Source organism: Trichosurus vulpecula, chromosome 8 (genome assembly GCF_011100635.1).
Source record: "Trichosurus vulpecula isolate mTriVul1 chromosome 8, mTriVul1.pri, whole genome shotgun sequence".
Lineage (NCBI taxonomy): Eukaryota > Metazoa > Chordata > Mammalia > Diprotodontia > Phalangeridae > Trichosurus > Trichosurus vulpecula.
Genome location: NC_050580.1, coordinates 165,126,942 through 165,153,995, shown reverse-complemented (window position 1 = coordinate 165,153,995; position 27,054 = coordinate 165,126,942). Strand labels below are relative to the sequence as shown.

Here is a 27,054-nt window from a genome sequence, read left to right as displayed (position 1 = left end):
GGTAACAAGAAAGTCTGGTTTATAATGAAAGGTGCTAAGGTGAGAACACATCTAAGCAAAATTCCTAGGTAGGTAGTTCTGAGGCAGGGAGGAAGACTATGCATATAGCTCTAGACAAACTTGGGTACTTGCAATTTCTTTGTGGATTGATTGCCACTTAACTAAGTAGATGTGGGCACATTGTGGACTACAACATCCAAACTTAATAGTAATATTATACTGCTTGAATTAGGGGTTCAGGAAGGGAACAGTAGTGGTTGTACTGAGATAATTAAATGACATTTTGGTCCATGCCAAGTCAGTATGTAGCCAGGGAATTTCAGCGATAAAGGCAATGCGGTACTTGCTAGAGCATGAGAGTCTGGCCTCTTACAAGTCTGCAGACAGAAATTATTACATAAGAGGAGGGAGAGAGATAGAGTCAGGATGATTGCAGCAATGGGGCAACATGCTTGTGATGGTTCATGGACCCGCAGGGCGGCATTTTCAGATGCGTTTTTCTCTGTTGGGACTCTTCCCCTCTGGAAAGGGAAACTATCAGTGGAAATGACAGGACCACCTGTGGTCCCCCAGTATGTTTGTTGTATCCTCTCTTGTGTTGCTACTGTCTCAGCATCAGGTCACAATGAGCACACAAGGAGTGATCCTTAATGAGTCTGTACTTTCAGGCACAGTGGACTCCATATAACCTGACCACTATCATCTGCATCTGAGGCCACTTCTGTCCTTTCAAGAATGGTAGTATGGGCTAGCAATGTTCAGAGTGTTTTGATTCTATAAATCAGCTTCACTCCTCTTAGTGTCACAAGAACCTAGGAATACATATCTTCCAAGGAGCTGGACTTGGAAATTTTGCACCTTAGCTTTATTCGTTGCTAGATGTAAGATCTTGGGCAACCTCTCTGAGTCTGTTTCCTCATTTGTGAAATGGGAAATTTTTTGTTTGACAGAGGCACCAGGAGACATTTAGTTTTAAGAATCAAAGAATTTCAAAACTGGAACGCACTTCAGGACAATTTAATCCAATCCGTACCTGAAAAAAAACTTCCCCCTAACAATATCTGGCAAGTATTCATGGAGTCTTTGCTGGAAGATCAGTGAGGTGAGAGACCCCTTTCCTATGAAGGCAACACTTTCAATCCTGGATTGCTTTGTTTGCTAGGAAGTCTTTCCTGTTGTTGTTCAGTCACATCCAGCTCTTCATGGCTCCAATTGGGATTTTCTTGGCAAAGATACTGGAGTGGTTTGCCATTTTCTTCTCCAGCTTGTTTTACAGATGAGGAAACTGAGGCAAACAGGGTTAAGTGACTTGCCCAAGGTCACATAGCTAGTAAGTATGTGAGCCTGGATTTGAACTAAGGTCTTTCTGATTCCTTGCCTGGTGTTCTATCTCCCTACCTGCCCCAGTCTTTCCTGATGTCAAGTCTAAATTTAAGTCTTTTTCATCTTCTACTCAGTGCCATTAGTTCTTCTGTCTGGGGACAAGCAAAACAAATCTAATTCTGCTGGCAACCCTTCAGCTAGTCAAAGATAGCTACTAAATCTTCACTTCTCCAGGCTAATCTTCCCCAGATAAGGTTGACATCCTCCATGATAGCAGCCTGAAATGGCATGGAAATGGCACCAAACATGATTTTTTCTCAATATCCTATTATGAACCTATAATTAAGAATTTACTCAAACTGTTATTAATCTAATTTATGATTTCAATTTTTACTATCTCTTACAATATTTCTTGTTTATTACTATCATTGTGTACCAGAGTAAAGTAGTAATCCTTTTTTGGCATAAATCCAAGATCTACTGACTTGTAGTCCAATGTTTTTGTCATCATACTGCTTTATCAATCTTTAAGCTTTAAGGTGTGATTTATAGTTTAAGCATTTCAGAATTTATTGAACAGGTATTGAACTCAAGTCATATGTACCTCTCAATACCTTAGACTTCAACTATATCCCCACTGGGTATATCTTCATCTTTTCTGACTATCAAGCCTTATTATTATTTTTTTAAAATAATTTGTCCTGGCAGGAACTCCTTCATCTTTTTCGATCCTATTAAGTAGTCTTCTTTGAACCTCCCCTAGTTCCTGAGAATATCTTTGACAAAAAAGTAGAGGACAATCTTTGTTATAAATTATGTTAAAGAAAAACACAAAATCCTTGTGGGTGATTAATACAAAGCAGTAATATTTTCCAGAGCGTCTAATGGTCAACACATTCCATCATCTCCAAAGGCCTTTGATTCTACAAGGTTTAATGGCAGCCTTGGGTAAGAAAGGAACTGAGAATTTATATTCCTTAGAAACTTATAGGTCTGTTAAACATTAATCAGTAAATATTTCTTACACATTTAGTCTATGTAGAGCACTGTGGTAGTCCTTGAAGTAAAAATAAAATGTAGATTAGGGATAATAATTACCCCCATGGGGTTTAAAGTTTGAGAGGGGATTAATACACACAGATAGCAATATTTCATAACATTATCTAACGTGTTCGCTGGAGAGTTACAAAACAAAGTACTGTGTAAAGTGGAAGTGGAAGGTTATTATGCATAGGGTAGAGCAGAGGACGCTTCAGGGCAGAGGTGGTGTTTAAGATGGAATTTAAATAATAGAAATTTAAATAATAACTTCATTACATATTTAAAAGAAATAGCAAGTTGTATGTAATAGATTTGCAGTTTCATGTGCAACCATTGTTTTTATTGTACTACGTTATGTTATGGAAATGCTTATTTTATTCCATAAATTTAAAAAATTAAAATTAAAAACAAAATTAAAAAAGATGGGAATTTCATTAGCAAAAGGAGGGAGGAAAGTTATTTCAGGTAGAGGGAACAACATGAGCAAAAGCATGTGGAAGGGCAGAGAAGAGAGGACATCTTAGGTCACATTCCAAGGACCAAGAACAGTTGAATTTTATTGGGGCGAAGGAGTGTGTAAAATTAAATGAGGCTGAAAAGGTAGCATGTTGTCAGATTATAGAGGACCTGAAATGCCAGGAGAAAGTGTTTGAAATTTACTTAATAAAGAGTGGGTAGTTACTGAAGATTTTTGAACAGAAGAGTGACATAATTAGAATTATAGAAGTAATGTATTTTAGTCTGGAAGGAGTATAGAGAATGTTCCAGAGAAAGGGGAGAGAATGGTGGTACATATTATTATTAAAAGAAACTGTTGTAATAATAATGTAGATTGTAATGAGTGTGGTAGCAGTGGAAATAGAGGAGGATGTAAGAGATCTTACATAAGTAGAATCTGCAGGGCTTTCTGTTTTGATAGAAGAATTAAGGAAAAGGGACAAGTGAAAGACCAAATCCAAGGTTTTGAACATAGGAGATGGAGAGAATATCAGAACTGACAGAGAAGAAACAGGTCTAGAGGAAAAGGTGATTTTTTTCAGCTTTGGATGTGTTGAGTTTGAGGTGCCAGTAGGAAAGCCAGATGGAGCTGTGACTGTGACATACTGCCCCTTGCCAGTATCATGCACAAACATGATTAATGAAATAGGAATAACCTACTGAAGAAAAAAATGTTGTGATGTTTTTTTCCCCCTTAGGAAAAAAGGTAAGCATTTTTAAGATGTATATGCAAATATGGATATGAAATTGTATTTGTTTTGTGTGACAATAATTAGAGAATAAAAATTGCCAAGTATAACAAAAATGTAATAAATATGAAACATAAAAACATGATATTTTAGAGCAGAAAGGACCCTCAAAAGCCCTCTGGAGGGGAAGCATTTTTTAATGGAAAAAAATACCACCTAACTAAAAAAAGAAATGCATATAATAAACTCCTTTAAAAAGAAAAAAAAATATTGGAATTCAAGTCAAGAGATGGGTTCTGGTCCAGGATCTGCTACTTCTTTATTTACCGTGTAACAATGGGCAAGTCAGGGCAAGTAGGTGGCACAGTGGATAGAGTGCTGATCTGGAGTCAGGAAGACTACTCTTCCTGAATTCAAATCTGGCTGGCTTCAGATAGTTACTAACTGTGTGACCCTGGACAAGTCACTTAATCCTGTTTGCCTCAGTTTCCTTATTTTCTGTAAAATGAGATGGAGAAGGAAATGGTAAATCCCTCCAGGAACTTTACCAAGAAAATGCCAAACGGGGCACAAAAAATCAGACATGATTGAAATGACAGAACCACAACAATGGGCAAGTCACTTTACCTGTGAACTTCTCTTTTCTTATCTGTAAAACGGATAACAATTTTTCTACTGCATTCCTTTTAGGACAATTTTAGGCAGCTTTTTTTAGACATTAAAGCACTGAATACATGTGAGTTCTTATCATTATCCGGCCTACCCGCCTACTTTTGTAGATGACACTGGGGCTCAGGGAAGCTGAAAAACATTCTTAAGATTACACTGATAAATGACAAATTTAGAGTTGGATCCCAGGTCTCCCAGTTCCCCTCTGGTACTTGAAAGCCATTCATGTCTGACTATGCATTTGTATACAATATACAAATTCATCAGATCTGAATCCCATACTAAAGAGAAACTAATAGTGTTCTTTCATTGTAGAAAATGGCAAGAATATGTTAATATATGTAGGATTGTAGCTATTAAATTGCATTGTTTTGCTATTATTTTGCAGGATAATAATTGATGAATAAAAATGGTCATGTATAGTGAAAATTCGGTGACTGTTTTCCCATGTCATCTCCTAATAAGAATGAAATTATATCTGCAGCGGTGATGGAAGAGTAGTAAACCATTTATCAGCTCTTCTCTTGTATGAAGAAACAAATGTCCCTTTCTAATCACAAAACTTTTCAGAACATTCTGTTATACTCGTAAAATCTATGTACTGGATCCCAGTTTGAGTGCTAATTATGTATGTCAACAAAATTCAGCAAATGGTCAAATATGTTTCTTGGGCCCATCCAAGATTTATTTCCAGAGGTACCAGAGGGAAGTATAACGTCTCGGGGCTTCAGTGTTAGATAACTATACATTATTTAATCCAAATAGAAGTGACTCTGTACTAAACTAAACTCTGTTTCGTATTCTTCTTTTCATAGTAAAACATAATTCACAAAAAGTAAGGTCATGAGGGGGAGTTATTTATTTTTTTTAAAAAATCAATTAGATGATATAAAAATTCAGATCTGAAAGGGACCTTATATAAAGCATCTAGTTAGTCTATTTACCTCATTTTATTGTTGAAGAAAGCAAATTCCAGAGAGATTAACTGGCTATTTCCAAAGTCATGCAGCTATTAAGAAGAAGGATGGGACTAGAACCCACATCCTTAGACTCTTGAAACAGCACTTTTTGCATTGAACAGTATTGTAGTTTCCTAGAGCTGGTTACAATTAATTCCTAAGTCCTTCACCTTCTGAATTGCTATCTAGCTATACCATCTAGTGAAATTGTGTGTAAAATGACCTTGGCATAGGGTAAAGTCATCCAAAACAGACCAAGATATGGTTGCTAACATAAATATTTAATGAGTTAAGAAAAGGGATTGAGAGATTTAATTTATTTTTTTTTTTACCACAAGGGTCAAACAAAAAAGAAAAAAAATTAACTAGAATACCTCTTCCCTTCCCATGTTACCCTATCCACTTGATAAAGGTTTGATTATTATTAGCGTGAATAAATACAATCAATTTTAAAACAATAGTGAAAAATGCTGCTGGGCAAAATAGATAAGCAGACTGTGGATTTCATCATGGTAGAATCAAACATGACCTAAAAATGCAGTTTGTAGAAGGGACTCAAATACTGAAACTGTAACCCATGGGGATGCTTTAATTAGCTGTGGAGAAATGATAATATTGGATTTTAGAATGAGAAACCCTCAGTGTAAATACTGGTCTAATATTGGTCAAGTCACTTAGTCCTCTGGGCCTCAGTTTCTCAGAGTGGCAGGGATGGGACTAGAGCTCATATTCCTTCGTAAAGGGTTGGTTGGGCTAGTTTACCTTTGATGTCTTTTCTAGATTTAAAGCTTTGGTCCCTAACTGTACAGTCTGGTATGAATTTTATGACACATCCAGGGATGCTAAAAAATGGATAGATGATTTTAATTCCCCAATGTGGCAGAATTTTGAAAACATTTGGCATCCTTCTAGGTTCTTTAAACTATCCATGTATAACTATCCATGTTTAACTATACATGTACTAGAAGCATGAACCATTCATGTTCCCTGGAATATTGTGTAGTAATTTTCACTTTCATTTATTATTTTTTAAAGAATGTAACATTGTAATAGTTTGTTCATTTATATATGAATATATTTAGATTTTTTTTCTTGGAAATTCTTTCATCTAATATTTATCCCCTCTTTTCCTGATTCTCTTTCAGATAGCAGTTCTGTGGATGAAAAGGTTTCAAATCATATTTTTTTCCTAAGGGATCTTGTCTATTGTCCATGTTTGTTTGTGATATAGTTGACCTGTTTTTGGTTCCTTTGTTTTAGTTGTGATATCTGCATGTTTCCCAGCTTTCCATCATTTGGTTGTCCTTTGAGTGTCTCTCCAATATGTTGCATTTATTAAGATGTTAGCCTCTCACAGCTGTGCTTCCTTTATTTCATATCTGCCTACCTAGGGGTCTGCTACGGTCAAACACGGAATCTGTTCTTATGTCTGACTAATCATGCTCTTCCTGAACACATCATAATCTTCACTATAGAGTTGAAGATTTGTAACAGAACAAGTATCGGGGAAGACAAGTTGTTGTCCTGGATTCTCCCAGTGCTTTTTGTAAATGCTGACAGCCAATTGTCAAAAAACCCCAAAACAAACAAACAAAAAAACATTCTACCACACAAAAGTACAGTAGTTTTGACTTGCAGCTGACCCTGCCTAGCATTTGTCATCCTAGGTGTTACATGTATAGTGCAGTTGACCTGTGTCCCCAGTATACAAATACCGTGCCTATAAAATGCTAAATATGTCTTTTCTTTTCTTATTCTTCATTTAAGGCTCGAATAGTAAATGGGAGTGGTCTGGATGCTTCCCAATTGAGTGTGCTCCAAGCATTTGGGTAAGTGTAATTTCACTGCCTTTCTTATCTTTTCCACCAAGTCTCTAAGGGGTTTCTCCCCTGTAGAATTACTATCTACAATGAGTTTTGCACTCAGAGTTGGGGGATTTTTATTTTTCTTGAGAAGATAGTTGAAATGCAGACAATGCAGTAGTACAATGGGACAATAGGCAATATTATCCATTATCTTCCTAGATGCGTGTTATCTAAAGGAAGAGTATGATATATCTGGTATATAGATAGGGGACAAGCCATGGAATCATAAAAACTTGGGTTCAAATCCTGTCTCTAGCTTATACTAGCTCTGTGACCATTGGCAAGCCATTGAACTCAGTGCACCTAGGCAATTCTCTTAAACTAGAAGTTCTGGACCATTTGCTAGTTTTCTTGGAAGTGTTTCCTATAAGAATAAAATCAAAGGCATTTGATTTGACTCCCCACAAATACTAAGAGAGTGATGAGGTGGTGTGTTGAATACATTTTGGGACTTGGGTCTTGTCCCACCTCTGACACTAGCTCTGTGATCATAGGTTAGTCATTCAACTTTTCTGAGCCTCAGACTATTTTCTAATTCTTACTTACTAAGTTATACAATGTCCAGCACTTAATAGGGCTTGATACATGCTTTTTGATTCATTCAACTCATCAATCAACAAACAAATGCTTTCTGTATACAAGGCATTATGCTAGGGATATTAGGGATGTAAGTGCACTTTGGTGGGTGGAGTTCTCCCACCCTTGGATACACAGATCCTTGACTCTATAATCATTAAATCATTCAGGAAAAAACAGAACAGGGGAGAGGGAGAGACTTGGGTTATTCCAACATTCAATATCTGCATGCAAGATTCTAAATAGCATTGATTATTTAGAGCCTTTTGCTGTTCACAAACATATTTTATGCTAAAGTGTTAAACTCAACTTGGAGGTTTTACTGGGACATCTTTTCTTGCCCCGTGGATAACTAATCAAAATGTCAAAACAACAATGTCCAATATGACTGAATGCCTATGGGGGAAGGTCTCTGTCCCTTTTTGGAGTGCTGCACTTGCACACCATGCTACTTCTGCCCTAAAGTGAAAAGAATTGTCAACCTCTGATTGGGTTGGGGTTGTGTTCCAAACTCAAAAAAAAAAAAACAAGATTTGAGAAAGGTAGCAGAGTTCGTTGATCCAATGGCAATTTCAGCTAAACCTTCAGGTTATACACTAGTTTTAGACTTCGGAATATGAAATAAACTCTGCTGAAATCAAGTTGAAAAGATCTCCTTTCTAGTTTTATTCATCAGCAGATTAACAAAAGTCAGGCATCATTCCCCAAAGTGATTCTAATACAAACATATCTATAATACAAATATTGCCCTGGGCAGGGTAATGTGCTTGAAAGATTAGTAGTAAACTAGGAGTTTAGCTAGAACCTCAGTTGTGCTGCTAACTACTGTATAACTCAGAGAAGCAGAGGTGTCAAATGACTTCTTCAGTTTTCTCTCTTGTGAAATATGTAGAATGCAAAATTGTTCTGCTGACTCTCATTACATGGGAGAGAGATGAGGAGGAAAGGAGTGAGCATTTATTAAGTGCCTACTGTGTGCCAGGCATTTTGCTAAGTGCTTTACAAATATTACCTAATTTGATCCTCACAACAAGCCTCTGAGGTAGGAGCTATTAGTATCTGCATTTTACCAAGGAGAGGAAACTGAGGCAGACCGAGGTTAAGTAATTTCCCCAGGGTCACACATCTAGTAAGGGTCAGAGGCTAGATTTTTATTGCTTGTCCTTGACATATAACTGATCTAACTTCTTTTCCAGTTTTATACCATGACTCTTCAAGCATTACTTGCTTCCGTGGGAATATGATACAACCCATTTACACCCACTATACATTTCTCCATTGCTCTTTTGGTGATGTGCAACTATAATTCTTCAGATACTGGGGTTGTATAACTTATCTATATAATATTACCCGAAAAATATTGGTGTTAAAATTGAGGTTTTGCTTCTGGGGCACCAAAACTTGTGAAACACAAAATCTAATGGCACTTCCCAAATCTACATTTCCTTAGCTACTTCTTTTACCGCATTCCATGTTTCTTCTCTTCCACACCATTTAAAAAAATTCTCCTTCCCAAATTGCTGTTACAATCTTTGTTGTCTCTCCTTCCCTACTCATTCCTCATTTGAAAGTCAAGAGACTTTAAAGACTGACAAAGAATCCGTAATGCAGACAATACTAAAGTCATATAATGGAGCCATCATGGTGACTCAACTGAAGTATAAGATTTGAATCCAAAAGACCTGTATTTGAAGCTTTATTTTCCTCATCTGTAAACTGAGCAGATTGGATTAAATAATATCTAAGGTCCTTTTTAGCTTTAGAACCTGTGAGTGAGTCCCTTGCCTTTTTTTTCTTCTGATTTCTGCTCCTCTTCAGGAAATGAATATTTTGGCCATGTGTAGTGGATTTTGTATCACTTTAATTTTGGTACCTCAGGAACAAATGCCCATATTTTACCACTAATATTTTCTGGTGATGCTATATGACTGAGAATCAAAGAATCCTAGTCTCTCAAGAAATAGAGTTGCATGTCACCCAGAGAGCAATAGAAAGAAATATGGTAGGTGGCAATGGGCTACAGCTCATTCCCAATGAAGCACTGCAGGTGAAAAGCATTGAGTGTATAAGAGTTTATCAAAGACATGTACAACTGGAAAGGTAGGAAAGTCAGTCACATAGCAAGTGCAAGGGGTAACAGGAAGTCCACATATTCCGTTGGTACCTATTTAATGTCAAGAGACCTACAAGAAAGCACTTAGCCTATTGAATGAACACCCTGTGAAAGACTTGAGGGAAGACATGAACATGAGTCACATGTGATAGTGCATGGATTTGTTGTGATTCATTGCTCTTAGAGGTGAGTGTCCATATCGATGAAATTCTGGATCTGTTGAATTTGGTGTCATGTAGGGGGGAAAACTTTCATTGTCAGCTGTTATATTAAAAAGGTACTTTTATGCTAATATGAATCTAGAAAATGTTGTCTTGTCCTAGGCATTTGTAGTCAATGCCCTGCTCGGGAGAGTGTGTACATCTTCTCTAAGCTATATCAGGGTTGTCTGTGGAAAACTTCCCCCTTTTTTCTTCTACTCTCAAAATAGCAGCCTTGACTAAACTAGAATTTAATTATAGAATGAATTGAATAAAATAAGAAATTCAAGAGAAATAAAGAGATGGCAAAAGAGCTCTAAGCTGTCCCCCACTAAATTTAATATACATGACCCAAAGGAAATATTTCCAGTGGTAGTGAAAGAACTGGTCAATACTGAACTGCTATCCCTGGCTTCTGAAGAATGAGATTAGATAAAGTGCTACCAAACTTGAAATAGGCGAACAGTGTTTTTGATCTGTTTGGTCTATTTGATCTATTCCCTTTCCAAAGGGAAAGATGGGAGGAAGGAAGCAATCATTTGTAAAGTGTTTACAATGCGCTGGGTACTGAGCTAAGCTCTGGGATACAAACAGAAGTAAAAAGAAAGACAATTCCTGTTCTTCAATGAGCTTCCATCTAATGTGACTGTGTGGGGAAGACAATATACAGAAAGAAGCTAAAAAGATAATTTGGAGTGGTACTAAGGTGTCTGGTTCTGGGTAATGGTTTTTAAGTTCATACAAAGTCAGCAACAGGCCCAGAAGGAGCAGGAAGGCATTCCAGCCTTGATGTTTCTACAAAATGGAGTTTCTAGGAGGAACTCAACAATGGCAGAAGGGGGAAAGAAGGTAGATGCTCCAGACTCTGGGCTTGAATACCAGAAAGGGAAGCCATAAACCCTTAAATGGGGTGGGTAACCTGCAGCCTTGAAGCCATATGTGGCCCTCTAGGTCCTCCAGTGTGGCCCTTTGACTGAATCCAAACTTCACAGAACAAATTCCTTTGGGTTTGTTTGGATTCAGTCAAAGGGCCACACTTGAGAAGCTGGAGGGCCACATGTGGCCTCAAGGCCCCAAGTTCCCTACTCCTGCTCTAAGACCATCAAGAGTTTTCCAAGAACAAGTCATTGACCTCATCTTCGAAAGGGTTATTTGATGAGGCCTATGTCATAGACAGAGTATGCTGTACTTTCAAACAGGCATTTGACATTTTTTCCTGACATCCTTATTGATAAGGTAGTACTATGTTAACTAAGTAGCAGGATAATCAAGGTTATTAAGAACTGATTTAATGACAGGACTCACATAGTGTTGATTAATAGACCAAAGTTGGCTTGGAGTCAGCGAAGTGTCCCTGTATTCATCTAAACTCATGTGTCTGTGTTTGTGCACGTGTGATTTTTTTTAAAGTTCAGAAACCTTGTAGATCATTATTCTTTAATCCTAAAGTGGTATTTGAAATGCTAATTTCTTAAAGCTGCAGAAAAAGCATTTTCTAGGAAATTTTTCATAATGCCTTTCTTGCCAAAAAGATCTTTAAAAGAATATCCATATGATATGATTAATAATTAATTTAAAGGACTTATTTTATACAAAGCAAATAGGGTTCAACTCTGTCTCATTAAGTAGGATAAATTGAAGCCCAGAGAAGGGAAATTAGTTTCCCAAGGTCATATAGTGTCAGCCATATGTCTTGAACACAAATTTCCTACTGCCTAGGCCAGTTCTTTTTATTGAACTTAAGATTCTCTTAATTTTATTTGTTTCTTTAGCCTATAATTATATTTGAGGGTTGTTTTTCCTACATAAGAGATTTTGGGGACTGTACATCCAAAACACTTAAAGTATGCTTTGTTTCAATTAACTTAGTGGGACCTGAATCATCTGATATTTCTACCTTGAAGTAACTATCATAGCTTTTCTTTCCTTCTTTCTTTCCTCCTCAGTCTCTTTTCTAAAGTTAGATCACCCTTGAAAATTTGCCTGCTAAATCTGCTAATGCTAGATTCGCCTTTTCCAGCAAATCATTCCATAGATCAGTTGTTCAGTATTTATATTGTTTCTACTATAAACTGCACTTGGTGCAAAGTCCAGTAGGAAAGTAGCCTAATCTTTTTCAAATCTATTTAATATTCAATAGCGTTATACACTCCTGGTTATGAAGAAGAAAGGGTTAAAGATAGAGTGCAAGTTCTCTCTGGTTGTCTGACAATGCAATGATCATGTTTCATATAACTAAACATAAATTGGTGGGTAAAGGAATTATCATCTTTCTTCTTGAATGTGAAATTTAAAATTTTGTGTCATCTTTATAGTTAATCTTCTTAAGCATATAAAGTTCTCTAACGTATCAAGGATAATTTAAAATGTAGGAAAGACATTACAGTTGATTCTATCAAAAGGATCAAACAGGTATTAAAATATGTGTAAAATATAAAACAGAGTTGTATCCTGACTAATGTTACTAATTAGTTCTGGAAAAACATAAGGCACCATGACAGTGGATAAAGCATTGAACTTGGAGTCAGAAACATGTGGTTTCAAATTCCCCTTCTGATGCTTGCTACTTTTGTGACATTTGGGCAAGTCTGTTAACCTGTGTCTCATTTTCTGAATCTGTGAACTAGGGCTAGTCATATCTGTAGGACTTGTTTCACAGGTTTTGGGGGAGGCTCAAATGATAGATCTATACATCTATGTATGTATTATATGTATCTTTGGAAACCACAAATTGTTATACAGTTAACATTATTAAAATATAATGTTAAATGAAAAGGTGTTTTTGGAGCCCTCAGGTCATAACGTTTTAAGTAATAAAATGGATACGTGATTGAGTAACATTCCGGTTGGTTTTCCTGATATTATGAATTCAGGTGATCAAATTCATTGGTTTTGTATTAATTATATTATGGTAAAGTGGCGTTCACCAGGGCAGTATTTGCTGTTATATAAATGTGGTCATGACTAAGATGTCCTTATTTGTATTTAAGCTGGCCTTAGCCTTGCTTCTAATTTCCTTTGTTTCCCCAAATCTGCCGATCTCTGGAAATAGTATTAGTGCCACCATGAGTATAATTAGGTATGAAACATAGTGCAAAGAGCCATGGATTAATGCAGTCCTGTTTAACATTGGGAAGCCTGTTGAGTAATGGGGAATTCTGTAATATTAACTAATCCTAACATCTGATGTGTGAACTTTAATTTTAAGATAACCAGGCTTTTGGGTCTTTCTAAACTATCTATTTTTGGGTCTGGACATCCACCTTCTGTGAATGAATGGGGAAAAAATTAATCTTAAAGATCTGTTGTAGATAAGAAATTAATTCTACAGTCATGGAGCTTGACACACCTTAGGGAAATGTAGAAGACTCTTCGTTCTGACTGAAATGTTACTGTTTCCCTCTTGTGCATAGAGTTGATGTACTCACTCTCTTTGATTACAGCATTTACTCACTGGCTCCCACCAGAATGTCTGACTGCAGCAATATTAACCACTCAGCTATAAACTCGCTATTTTGAGACTTATAGCTGATTTTACGGGGAAAATGTGACTCCCATACCTATAAAGTATTTTCCATTTTCTTTAGATGACACTGTGCAGGAATTCATTTATTTGGAGAAGACATTTTCTTCCAACAATTTAGTAAACTTTTAGAGACATTGGTTGCTACTACTTTTGAATATTAGTCTTATATTTCCTTTTACCATTTCCAGAAATATTTTTTCTGATCTCTGGCTTTTTACAATGGTCTTATTCTGCTTATCACCTATCTGAAGTTTGAATTGTGTTTATCATCATTTCTTAAAAATGATAGAAGCTAGCCTCCATGAAAGTCCTGTCTCCACAGCATAGAGTTGACCCTTAGTTTTCCAAGGACAATACCATAAGATTGTACAACTTCTACTATCTTGGAAAGGCATTGAGTATAGATTCAACTACAGACTTTGTCTGCTTTCCAAAAACCAGTCTAAACAAATAGAAGCTTATCACCAAAAGGCTACATACTTTGTGATTAATTCTTTGGTGGTGTCAGAGAATAAAACTAACACCAAAAGGGCTCTATAGGCTTGATCTGCTGCTGCAGAGATAGTGCTAGAGCGGTAGAAAAAGACTGGAAGGCACAAAGAATCACATGATTTTTAGGCGTTCTCTAAACATTTTCTTAAGGGTTGGTTGTTTAAATGTGAAATCCTTGTCCCAAAAAGCACTGAATCATCAGGCTACTGAAACAACTGCATTGTCAATTTTGACAATATCCCTCCTTTTAACTGAAACAATAAGGCACAAGGAAGTTACTATTAAATGGAAGGATAGCTAATAATTTCTCCTTGAAGGGGCAAATAAAGGACTAAGTTCCATGGAATGCTCAAAGGCAATAAGAAACATCACTTCATGGAACATTGAATTGGAGCCACTCACTGCAGCTACAGACTCTCTCTGTGAGTTCCTACATTTGGCAGCATAATGACTGATCATGTGATGATCCACATCTGCAAGAGAGAGAGAGCAAAAAAAGAGAAAACCCACATACAAATCTTATATGTAGAAAAGTAATTTATTAAAGTACATTCTTTTCAGTCTGCCAAAATAAAGAATACAAAGCTGTGAGATGCTAAAATATAAATTCAGATTGGAAAGGTGGTGTGTCATCTTCAATGATGGTGTCTCAGTTTTTCCCCTTTTTTACAGGAAGAGTTCTTTCTCTGGTGTGTATTACAAATGCTCTCTGCTTTTCAGGGATTCCAGGATAATGATTGGTAGAGAGCAAGGTGCCCTCTATTTCTTCTATTTCCAGATCAATGTTTTGGGATCTTTGAGCATGGGAATTGGTTGAGAAGATTAAGATGAGGGTAGAATGTTTTCCTATTTATTCAAGGTTACGTGATTGGGAATGTGTGGAGGATCTAATCTTTGATACTCTGGTGCTATGAAGTCATCTAGCCCATTTGGACACTTACTCTTGAAGTAGTAATTGTGTAAATAGGGGATATGTGTGTGTGGTGGGGGGGGAGGGCGGGGGAAGGAGGATGGCCATACTTAATCTGTTAATTTTAGAGCTGAAAGCAAAAGAAAGTAAAAAAACAATTAAAATTACATAAATCCATAGGCTATTAGTCCTATGGATAGAACTCAAGTCTTTTCACAGAAAAGGTTTAATCTTATTCCTAAGAAACCTATAAGATATAGGCTTAAGCTTTCTCAGGGAGTTCTGCCTCTGAATTGGCTGGCCAGTGCCAGGAAAATAACTTTGTGTTAATGGACTTCTAAATAAGAATCAAAGATGTTCTAGGTTGCTTTGGTCTTTCCTTTTGGGACTCTAGATAACAGTAACTCAAATTCTATAGGAAGAAAGAATAAACTTTCAACACACTGTTAATCTAATCAGTGGAGAAAGTCCTTACTAAAAGTTATGCAGTAATGTATATATCTGAGTATGTATTGGCTAACAAGCAATGTCAATTAACTTTCATTCAAGGATGATGTTTATAGTTAGAAATTCTAAGAAGTAAACTTATTATTTAGAAAGGTTATAGAAACCATGATGAAGACACTATGAAATGAATCATGGAAGCTATAGTTTATGAGGCCTTATAAAATAGATTGCAGTACCCATAATGATCATAAGACAATCAACATGGAAGATAATTGAAGTATATGCACCAACATCAGTTATAGAAAATGAAGAGGCAGAGAAATTCTACCAAGAACTTGATAAGTGTACTGGGGAAATATTGCTCAAAATCAAGAAACAAAAGTCTAAAATGTTTTTGACCATTCAGCCACACATCTATACATTATTTTTAAAAGCCTATAGAAGTTTATAAACACCAAATAGTATTACAAAGAATGAAAATTACTATATCTGAATAGGTAATAAATAGGTTACTATGTGGGAATTCTTTCTAAATCAACCGCGTTTGTGCACTCAAAATACTTGATTTCTTAAATGTAAAAAAAATAAAATTGGAAGAAAAGATAAATATGAGAAGATGTGACATGAAATTAAAATGATTCCAGATTTATCTGAACAAGATGTTTATGATAAGTAAGAAATGACAAAAGAACAAATTAGTATTATCACTGTTACCTATAGTACTTCAACTGATGTAAATTTGTTACAATGAAAAGGCCAACAAAAGCCTAGAAACTGCTTGGGTCAACATATACTAGAGCTCCTTCCAAAAAAAGATATGTTAGCCAAGGGCATACTAGTTTAAAATAAAAATTCCTTTTCGAAATCTTATGGAGGAGGAATGTGGAAAATTATAAACAACATTGCCTCTTAAAGCAGTGAGAATTGGTGGAAGGAAAACAGCTTTGCAGAAAATTTGGTGAGAAACTTATTTAATTCAAATATTTCATAGAAATTTAAAAATAATATTAGATGAAAAATGGAAAATATTTGTCCATATCTCTATAACTATTTCATCCATCATTGTCAAAAGAGCCGTCTGCACTTGGACCCTAATATCGTAGTCACTGTTTTGCCGCATAGTGAAGAGCAAATGGTATTTTAAAATGAGAAAAGCAGTTGGATTAGATCATATATGAACAGAGAAAGTGCATGCTGGAAACAAAACTATTGTTTGAGAGTAGCGAAGGATGAATTCTTCAAATATTTGAAAGCAAGGAAAATTCTGAACTGGACAAAACCAGTCATTACTATGGAGAAAAGACAATCAGAGAGCATCGGTCTTTCTGGAGTGGTAGGCCTAGCTTCTTACCTTTGGAAAATTTGTATGAGATAATCTACATATTCAGGATACTTTTAACAAACATTTGAGAAGGGAATATGCAGACTTTCACAAGTGAACTTCTACAGCAGACTACATCTTGAGAGTCACATAACTGACTGAAAGGTATAGAGGATATGAGCTCCAAAAGTGTTTGTCGAGTACTTTTTTTTTAAAGCATTTTGTTCAGTAGAGCAAAATGCACCCTTACAGTTTAACATGCTTTGAATAGGATGCCCCATGCAAATGTTAAAATCATGAAATTCCTCAAGAGGTGAATTGGAGATCAGTTCAGTGAACTGATTCTTGATATTGTTAGGTACAAAACAATTTTTGCTCCTCAAATATACTTATGCTCTCATGGTAGATTTCCAGACTAGGGTCCAAATAAAAGAGGGATTTCCTATAAATGGAGAGGTAACTTAGATGCTCCTGTTTGTAGATGTGAGTTTATAGTGATTACATATGGTCCCAGAACATAGTATAGTCTCCTTAAATGAGATTGACAAACACTCAAGAATTTGACAAAGCAATTCACAGAAGAAAAACATACACACACATACATACAACATACCACAGTGAGGCAGGATTCACATCTGTTCAAAGACCACTTGGAAAGAGTGAAATATTTATGCTTTTCAAACAAAGGAAGGCAGAGAAATGGAGAAGAAAAGGTGTTAATTTGGGCAAATCCTAGAAATGAATGAGGGAGGAAGCCACATTGCCAAGGGGAAGGGGAGATGCAGGAAACAGGGGGAATGAGGAATTCCAGGTGTCAGAGCTGTGGCCCTTTGATACACAAATCAGATTGCATTCTTAGTGATAAGCCATCCACAGTTCAAAGCTTGAGCACAGACAGTAAGAAAAAGGGTTGTATCCAAAAACCATAAAACAGGATATGTCTGAGAACCCTATAACCAACAGTTAGGGAAGTCTCTGAAAATAAGAATGTCTCTTGAAGGTACATAAACTACCAAATGTCTCAGGATCTGCCTCAAAGCTGGTATGAGCTTAATTGGCTTTGGAGTTGCTGATTTTCTACACATCCAGCTGAGTTTACTCTCAGTCACCACAAAGGATTGTTAGTATGTCAAGCCTCTCTGTATGTTAGCTAATACAAGCAGTCCTCATAAAGCTCTTCTCGGTTACCTGGATAATTGGGGGGCTCAAGCAAATCAAAGTCATTAGCATATCCATTTTCACACTATCGTGCCTCAGCATCTACCTCCCATGGTTGTTGTGTTACCACATTTTTGCTTATAAAGCACTTTACAAATATCTCATTTATTCCACACAACCCTGGGAAGTAGATACTATTATTATCCCCATTTTATAGAGGAGGAGTGGAGACTGAAAAAAAAATGAAGTGACTTCTCCAAGGCCATAGAGATATTAAACATCTAAGGCAGGATTTGAATGCAGGTCTTGAATCCAAATTCAATGCTTTATCAACTGTACTGCCTAACTACTTTAGAACAGGAGATTTAGAGGGAACACAGACAAGCAGGACAGCTTTTGGAACTAATTTGCTGAATTTAGCACATAAAGTGTACTTCTTATCCAGACTATAGAACATTTGAGCAGCACAAATACATCTTAGATACTGCAGATGGCCAAAGAATTAGGGCAAGGATTGAACAGTAGAAATAGGGAACCTGGGCTACATTTTGGAAATCCTGCACTATTCTAATGATCCCAAGCTTCTCCTTAAAACTAAAGCCTATTTTATTGATGCCAGCATTCTTTTTTTCCAATAACATGTAATTGGGTCATGAAATACCACATTTTCTGAAGATCCAAAATTCCAGCTCACCCAAGCGGGTAAGGAGTGGTATATGGTGGGTGTAAATATACTATAATACATCAGTGACAGTTTACTTGTAAGAAGTAGCACAAAGCCTGTCGAAGAGCTCTGACTACAAAAAGTGAGAGGTCAGTTTTGTGATGAGAGTGAGTGTTACCCATAAAATGCTAAGATCCCTAGATAAAAGCTCCCAGTATATCAGGTGAACCTTCTGTGGAGGATTTGTGGAAGGATATGGATGAGATTATGCATACATGGTCTCTGATCTGCACCATTAGCAGGAGTAACCCATATTAATGAGATCACAGATCAAGTTAAGGCTCACGCAAATTAATCATAGCAATGATATTTGAAAAGTTCCTTTCTATCATATCCTCCTATCCTGATCCTATCCATTCTTAGGTATTGTTCAATTATATTTTCCTTTATGCAATTTTTCCTGACCTCCATCCCCATGTTGTAGCCAGAAATCATCACTTCTGAGAATTCCCATAGTGCTTCTAGTTATTTCTGTTGTCATCTCTCCCCAGTTAGGCTACAAGTTCCATGAAGACCATATCTCGCTCATCATTTTTCATGACCTACCAAAATTCTTTACTTGTAGGTGTTGTTCAATGAGAGTTTTGTGAATGAATGAAAATGTGTTTTCTAATCTATTATAAAATTCATTATTTCTATGAATGTTACCTATAGATTATTTATCTTATTTGTAGCACATAGATAACAGGCTTCAGTTAAGGGAACGTCCCAATCCTAACTTGGTGTCCTCTTTTCTTTTTTTCCTTAAAGATTTTCCACAATCCTATTTTGGACTTTGAAGTCTAACTTAGAAACCTGTGGGCCCTGTTCACTACACCATTCCTGAATATATCATATGCAAAAAAAATGGGGTTAACTCAATAATTGAAAGACAAAAGTACTTTATTAAAAAGTTCGCAAGGTATATACAGTAAGTCCAACAATTCAGATCCATGATAAGACCTCAGAGAATGTTTAATATTTTCTGAACCTATAATTCTCTTATGAAATACTGACATTGATAAAGAAATTTAATATTTCCTTAAATGTACAAGTGGGATATGGTTTTAATTTTTGAGAACTTTGATATTAGATTTAAAATTAAAGTCATAGTTTAATATAGAGGTATAATTTCCACTTTGCTCTTTGGAGCAGAGAAAGGAACTAGCAAAATATAGGAAATAACTTAGGGTGTTTTAAGTTTTTTTAAGCAAGAGGGAGCATAGAAGTTTTATTATTAGTGTTACTTCTTGATTAAATTCTCTAAGACAATTATTACATTCCTTTAAAATGTCAAAAACTCCTTAGTTTTATCAGTGCATGATTTTACCAATGTTAATTAAAAGCCTCTCATCTTATCCTGGGCAGTTTTTTATCTGCAGGACACATTACACAAACTCTCTGTAGGGGGTGCCCCCAAACGCACTAGAGGTCTTCCTTCCATTACTTTAATATCCTAGGGGTACTAATATAGTACAATATGCTCTCTGTCTCTTATCTCTCATTCTTACTACATAACCTGTCCATTTCCTTTTTTCCCTCATATATTCTTTCAGTTGCACCTCTTTATGCCATGGTTCACATGGAAACTATTTGATGATACCTTTTCTATGTATATTTCAATAGACTTTTGAATAACTTACAATTTTAATTCTTTTAAGATTTTAGTAATTCATGATTCAAAATCATCACCAGGAGAGGAGAGTATTAGTATTAGACAAATGGACTTTTGCTTCATCTAATTATTTGGAATCATTGAAAGTATTAAGCATTTTTGCAAGCGATATCTAGCTTGATTTCTTACTATGCTATTCAGGACCCTGTTCATTATACATTATACATTTGCAACATTCATGCAAGATACTTGAAGAGGCTCAGTTATATGTTATTGTCTGGGTGCTGTGTGTTTTTCATCCAATCTGTTTTTCTAGTGTGAATTATTAAGCCAGTCTCCATGGCACTTGCTCGATCTCATTGCATTTTGTGGTGTTTGGGAACATGATGCAATTGATAATAATGCCATTAGCAAATACAAATGATTGGAGTAACATGCCATTGATAGAGAATCTTTTAATTTGTATAGGATACTTATTTAATATTATTGGCAAGCACCTGAGGTAAGCATATATCTTTTTGTTTTGTATCTCCCTTGATGTAAATATTTAGTGGATTATTGATCAAAGTTACATTTATATCTGTCATTGTGTAAATTATGATTTGAACACATGCATGAAGGACTCTGTGTCTGGAGGTGCCTTTGAGTGTGCATTTTGTTCTTCCAAGCCAAATTTTTTTAGAAAAATCAACAAATAATAAACACATCAGAAGCTTATATTTTTATATCTTTCATTCCATTGTGTAGCCATAAAAATGTGAACTGAAGTAGAAAATCATCTGCAAAAAGCCAGCCTGTTCCCACTTCAACATTTTTTACTGTGATAACTGATGCATTCATTGAACATTCTCAAGAATTTCTTTTATTTTTTCTTGAAAATAAAGGCAAAGACATAGTTCAGTGTTAGTTTGTGCTTTCTCAGTCACCATTATTTTTGATGATTATTTCCATTTTTTAAAAATTATCTTCTTTGTGAAATATCTTAAAACTGGATTCCTGAGTGTTTTATTTTGCATAGTGCGAAACCTGTGATTTCCCTTTCTACTAAATTGAATTTTGCTGTTTTGTAAGATGGCATTGCTCATTATCTTTTGTTCTTGCCATCTTTAAATGTTTTCTTATATCTTTATACCTTGTTACTTAAAATACTTAATGTCTCTATCTAATTTCCTCAAGTCTCTCCCATATCCACTTTCACATTAAAGTTACTGACTATGAATATACATTTTTACATAATTTGCAGGATAGTGGAAGGTTCTTCATATGATTTATCTTTATTTTTGCCCTATGAAATGGAAGTTGCCACATAAATTGAAATTATTATCTTACTGCATGTGACCACCCTATTTATTAAACTCCAGTGGTTCTCTGTTATCTCCAGGATCAAATATAAAATCTTCTGTTTGGGTTTTAAAGGCCTTTATAACATGTTCCCTAACTACCTTTCCAGTCTTCATATACTTTATATCTCTTCACATACTTTAGTCTCCTTCCTCATCCTCTCACACGCCCCATCTCTTGACTCCAAGCATTTTTGTCCTGGCTGTTGCCCATGCGTGGAATTCTCCCTTTGCTCACTTCTACCTCCTGGCCTCCATCAGGTGTTAGCTGAAGTCTCACTTTCTACAGAAAGCCTTTTCCATTCCTTATTCTTCTTTCCTTTCCTATGAGATTTTCTTCAGTTTAGCCTGGATATCTTGTTTGTACACAATTGCTTGTGCATTGATTCCCTCATTAAGCTCTTTGAAAATAAAGACTCTGTTTTTTTTTCCTCCTTTTATCTCAAGTACAGTACTTAATTTCTTGTTCATGCATACTAAGGGTGAGCATTGCAAGATAACCAGTAGCCTGTGACAATATTCCTTTTATTTTTTTTAATTTAAAAAAATCTTTTATTTGGAGGCAATCAGGCCTTACTCAGAGCCACACAGATAGTGTCTGAGGTTGAATTTGACCTCAGGTCCTCCTGACTCCAGGGACAGTGCTCTATCCACTGCACCACTAAGCTGCTATTCTTTTTTGAAAGCTCAGTGGAAACCATCTGTACTGACTCTTGAGTCGTGTCTGTAAAGATAACTACTTCTTTATGTCTCTTGATGCAGTAGATGGAACTCCGGGATTAGAGTCAGGAACAATTGAGTTCAAATATAGCCTCAGATACTTCCTAGCTACGTGACATGAGGAAAGTCACTTAATCTTTGTCTTACTTAGTTTTCTCAACTGTAAAATGGGGATAATAATAGGGCCTACCTCTCAAGGTTATTGTGAGGACTAAGTGAGATATTTGTAAAGCTGTTAGCCAGTCCCTGGCACGTAGTAGGAGCTTAATAAATATTCTCTTCCTCTTCCCTTTCTATGTCTATAGATAATAGCTAATATATTTCTAGCATTCTTTTTAATGGGAATATCAATGTGCACCTGGATCAGTGCTTCTAGATGTCAACTCTTTGATATCAAGCACTAAATGTACCAACAGTCGAATCCACCTTGGCAGGTGTTCTAAACCCCTGATGATTCTTAGCTCCCTCTACCTTCTTTCTCACTACTATGCTGTCATCATTGTGAATGAAGAAGGAAACAATATGGAATATCATTTTCTATTTTTGTTTCTTGGATCCCTTGGAGCTAAAAAAGAAAAATCACCTCGTGGGCAACCTTCTGGTGATTAGCATCTTTATACTGAGGCCAACTTGTCCTCTACCAAGAGACACAATCCATCACAGGGCTTCTATCTGAAGTACTTCCAGCTAGATAAGAGCTGCCAGATACTGAATATTACTGGCATAACATTTGAGAAGACAGAGTCACCTCTGTGCCCTGGCAAAGCAAACATGAGTTTTGTAGAGAAACAATTATCAACTAAGTCTTCAATTTATGAACTTCTCCTGTACCTCATTGTGGCACAGAAGTGGCTCTGCATTCTCAAAGTCATAGAATGGTTGTAGTTGGCAGATGCAACACAAGCAAGCATGCATATACACACAGATTTGATTGCATATGCCTAAAATGTTGGAGCAGTGTCAAATAAATTATGAGCATGCCGTGTAGTCAAGTTATCTCTTCCAAAGCCCTTTCCCTAACCCACAAATAATTTTTTTTTCTCAGAACTAAGCATAGAAAAATGATAGAGAAGCAGCAGGCTTCTTATTCCTTTCCCTCTTTCTCCTCCCCCCAAACCCAAGGCAATCTATGGAGCAGTTTTTAAAATGTGATGTGATGACATGAGAGATTGCTTGAGGACCGCTTAACTAGGATGCATATAGAGTAAAATAAGGTACTCACAATAAATTCTTTGAATCTATACATCGCTGTAATAAGGTAGAGGTAAAAAAAATAGGAAATTGAATCAGAACCCATCTTCCAGGTGTAAAAATGTATTTCAGTGGTGGCAAAACCTCTTGGTCCCAGGCTGGCCTCATCAGTCACAGACAGACAAAGAAACAGAATATGAAAAATGATCTTTACTTGGGAGAGACTGCCCATGATTACCATACACATACACATACATTCAGACTCTTGGTTTGATTTTGTTTTATCTGTAATATAGTCTTCTGTTTATTAAGTGATTAATTCTATATAGTCTTCACAGGAAATTTTTGAATAACTCAAGATCCATCCAAACTCAAAATACGTGATCCTCAAACTTCTTCCCCTTGATAGAATGTAAGGGGGTTTTTGTTTTTTTAAGAATGTAAGTTTCTTGAGAACAGGGCATGATTAATGTTTGTCTTTGTATTACTAGCACCTAGCACCATGCTGGGCACGTAGTAGGTTCTGGATAAATGTTTGATGAATGATTGATTTCAGTTGCAGAACATAACCCAAAAGGCCATGGGTGACTTACTTTGTATAAAGATTGAGGTGTTACTTTGCCCCAAACACCATATGCCAAAACAAATCAAACTAATAACTTTTAAGGCACAGTAACTGGGAGGAAAGGGAAGGAATGCTGGGAGAAATTACAGTAGCACTAAATTACTTGTGTTGGGGACAGGGAGAGCCTTACTTTATAGATTAACAATATAATAGTCTTTTACAGTATATAGTTATGTTTTGGGGAAATCCATTTAATAAGATATTTTATATTGGAGTTCTACTCCATTAGATTTGAAGGTTGCTGCAAGTGGCTATATAACATTGGCAGTTTTAGGAGAACACAACAGCCTAAGAAAAGAGTAGTCATTGCTTATCCGTGGTCTAACTAAATTAATACAGTACAGCAGCTGCCTAATTTTATTCCTAGCAAAGTGATCACCAACAGCAATTCATAGATTTTTGCATTCCAGTTGGTGCTTTAAGTATTAACATTAAGTATATCTTGAAATCACAGATTCAGAACTAGGAAAGACCTTTGACATTATCTCTGGTCCTATCTCCTCTTTTTCTAGAAGAGGAAACTGAAGCCCAGATAAATTAAAAGCTGAACACTCTAGATTTGAATTGGGCTCTTTTGACTTTAAATCCATAGCACTGTTATTATCACTTTCCATTAGTACAATACTAATGTACTGAAGGTTGTGCAACTACTATTATCCATATTTAACAAAGGGGGAAACTGATAGCATGGAAATGAAAGTTTTACCCACAGGAATGGGATCCTTGGGATTGGAACCTACATTTCTTGGATGCAAATTCAACATTTTTCCACATCCTTCCATGTGCTATAGTACTCATGATGTGGTGGCATCTTTTAATCGAATATACTTTTGTCTCTTGTCGTAAGGACATAATCTGTTATTTTGATTTTTTTAAACCTATCTTGGTTTACTTATTCACAGTTTGACCACAAGCATTTGTTTTTTGGTCATGTACAACTCTGTGTGACCCTATTTGGGCTTTTCTTGGTAAAGATACTGGAGTGGTTTGCCATTTCCTTCTCCATCTCATTTTACAGAAGAGGAAACTGATGCAAATAGGGTTAAGTAACTTGCTCAGGTTCCCATAGCTAGTAAGTGTCTGAGGCTGTATTTGAACTCAGGTCTTGCTGACTCCAGGCCCAACACTCTATCCACTGTGCCACCTCCCTACCTGGAGAATGGCATATTCCAGTTCTAAAATTCTGAGTCTAGTCTCAGGTGTGCTACTAACTGTATGACCTTAGACCTCATCTTCAGATGGGGGTTGGATCTGATGATCCCTAATCTCCAGAGTCTTTCCCAACTTCATATACAGGATATGAATCCATAATCATTTATCCTGGAAAATGTTGACGCCTTCTTGGCTGCTATGAAGGTGGTGTGACATGGTCTAAATAGGGCCACAGAGATGGGAAAATCTAGGTTCATTTGAACCTTGCCTTTGATGCATGCTGGATATTTGACTATGGGGAACTCATCTAACCTTTTATTGCTCTGAGCAATTTTCCAAGATTCTAAGTTACAAAGGAAATATGGATCTGAATTTTTGTGGGAAAAAAATTCTGCCCTGAGAGTCTTCTACATGAAGAAATTACAACTCTCTTGATTCGCCTCTACTCCCTCCATCTTGCCTAAGGGTTTGGCTGCTATTTTTATGCATTCCACATATTTACATGCATATACCTGAATATTTCCATATAAGAAGATAATGGAAATTTTGTTGAATTGCAGTGAGATGCATCTTAAATTAGTATTGAGGCCCAGAAAAATCACTAGATGCTGTTAAAATAAAATTGTTGCAAAGATGTTTACTAACAGAGAGAGCCAGTGAATTTTAGAAACTGCAGTAAATAAGTGACCAAAATGAATTTTAAAAGTGATCAAGCATATGAAATTCCCTATGTAAATATGTTGATCATATTCTATAGAACTATCCCTGAAAAGCTATTCATTATCTTAAAAAAAACCTTGTAAAATTTTTCTCATAGAATGATTATTGGTGATATTCCCCCTGCACTCCCTTTTCTGAAGCCATCAATGCACACACTATATATTCCTTTCATACACAACATTTGGTCCAATTTATTTTAGCTTTGGGCTTGTTTTCTTTCTTGGGGAACAGGCACTAATAAGAAAAGAGCAAATGACAGTTTCCTATGCTGACATTGTCAGTGTTTCTCTATTATGATGTATTAGCCCATTTACCATAGTCTATTGTTTAAAGCATTTTCTGAAAGTAAACTGAGCTAATAAAACATATCCTAGAAATGGTTTGACAGTTGAAAAATTATTTCTCAAGACACAGAATAACTATGCTCTAAATCATGAGTTGGTACTCATCAATCACATACACTAATGCCCAAACATTTTTTCTATTATACAGTCTTATATTTCAGAATTATTAAAAAAAAAACAAATCTCTCCCTTAATTTTATGCCACGTGGGTGCCAGTTTTCTGAAAGGAAATTGCTCATATTACCATTTCATTATATGTGGACTCAATTCACATTGGTCACAGATCTTAGAAAATCAGGTCAAAGATGCCCTGTGGATGTGGATTTGGTTTTGTTTTTGTATACCAATTCCTGTTATTTACAAACCGGTAAGCCAGTGTGACATAGTAGATAGGTCAAAAAGAACTGGGTTCAAATTTTGCCTCTGACATGTACTAGCTCTGTAAATGTGGGCAAATCATTAAACCTCTTTGAGTTTCAGGAAAATGACAAAGACTTCAGTTTAGCTATAGATGGGGTATGAGGGCTGGTATAGCTCGTTGCTACGCTAATTTGACTTTAATAGCTAATGTTTACCACACCTGATCTTCAAAATTTCCTCTGACGTAGATAGTGCAAGTATAACCTTACCTTGCAGATTAGAGAACTGAGGCTCAGAGAGGTTCAGTGCCTTCTATTATGTCATAAATTTAGGACATGGAAAAGGCGAACTTTGAACTTGTGTCTTCCGACTTCAAGTTCCACTCTCATTCAGTAATACCAAATGCTGATTTTATGAATGACAGTTTGTTAGTTCTATAGTTGGGTATTCAAATGTTACTAGCTCAGCAAACACTAATAAAGACTGCCTTTAATATT

At 36.1% G+C, this 27,054-nt stretch overlaps 1 protein-coding gene across 1 annotated transcript in view; it reads left to right on the top strand.

Annotated features, from left to right (window-relative positions):
* Positions 1 to 6,328: 6,328 nt before the first annotated feature.
* UNC13C (unc-13 homolog C) overlaps positions 6,329 to 27,054 on the top strand; it is a 580,271-nt gene continuing 559,545 nt past the window's right edge. Inside the window, exons 1-2 of the mRNA XM_036734862.1 lie at positions 6,329 to 6,347; positions 6,947 to 7,008. The gene's annotated coding sequence lies outside the window, so the exon portion shown is untranslated. The remainder of the gene's footprint in view (positions 6,348 to 6,946; positions 7,009 to 27,054) is intronic.